Source organism: Sapajus apella, unplaced genomic scaffold, assembly GCF_009761245.1.
Source record: "Sapajus apella isolate SASKATOON/1434 unplaced genomic scaffold, GSC_monkey_1.0 scaffold51, whole genome shotgun sequence".
NCBI classification, from domain to species: Eukaryota; Metazoa; Chordata; class Mammalia; order Primates; family Cebidae; genus Sapajus; species Sapajus apella.
In genome coordinates, this window is record NW_022436991.1 from 9,739,782 (window position 1) to 9,741,205 (window position 1,424).

Genomic DNA, 1,424 nt, shown 5'->3' on the forward strand with positions numbered 1-1,424 from the left:
GTATAGAATATGTATTATATATTGCATATTATATATACAATATATAATATATAATATTACATATATATTTTATATATTGTGTATGTATATGTATTATATAACATATATAATTTATATATTATATATGTATATGTATTATATATGTGTATATGTATTATATATGTTATATAATACATATATACATATATAATATACATTATTATATAATACATACATGCGTTATACAATATATGCATTATTATATGTATTATATAATATATGTAATACATATTGCATATGTAGTGTAATATATATATTATATATATACTATATATGTATTATATATATTACAATGTATTATATACAATATGTAATACATATAATATATATGTAATATACAATATGTAATACATATTGTATATATAATATACATTTAATACATCCTATATATAATATATGTAACACATATTATATATAATATATTTAGTATATATTATATAATATACATGGGATGCTCAAACCATATACATAAGGGATGCTCAAACTTACTAATGATTAAATATATGTAAGTTAGAACAAACAATAACTTTTTTCATTAAATTTCACCTATTGGAGTGGCAAAGAATAAAATTCGGTAATGTCCAGTATTTGAGAGGATAAAGAGGAACAGTCTCTCTGATTGGCTGTTGGTGTTTCTATAAATGGTCATAATCTTTGTGGAGGGCTCCTTGAATTCTCTATGAAAATATATAATATACGAGATTAGGGGCTTTCCAGACATCATCAGACCATGTCTACCAAATAAAGTTGCATTTTTTTTTTTTGAGACGGAGTCTCTCTGTCACCCAGGCTGGAGTGTAGATCATGCAGTGGCATGATCTCTGCCCACTGCAACCCCCACCTGCTGGGTTCAAGTGATTATCCTGCCTCAGCCTCCCGAGTAGCTGGGATTACGGGTATGCGCCACCATGCCCAGCTAATTTTTTGTATTTTTAGTAGAGATGGGGTTTCACCATGCTGGCCAGGCTGGTCTCAAACTCCTGACCTCATGATCCGCCCACCTTGGACTCCCAAAGTGCTGGAATTACAGGTATGAGCCACCGCGTCCAGCCAAAGTTGCATTTTTTTAAAAAATGTTTGAGCTATAGTGACGACCATCCCCAGCTTTCCCAGAGAGTAGAAAGTGCAGTCTGCCCTGTGACCTCCCTGACTCTCTAAGGAATGCTTAGATGTTCCATTACCACATCACCTGCCAATGCCCCCAGCCTTACTCTGAACTGCTGCTACTCAGGACTCTGCAGTTCACCTTGAGTCATCTGCTCTGTGGTCCCCACACCATTCCAATTACAGCCACAGGCTTAAACTTACCTTTAACCCCCTTTCGAAGCATCATGAAGGTATTGAGCCAAATCTAACTGAAGGCTTCAGGAAAGACAGAAATATAG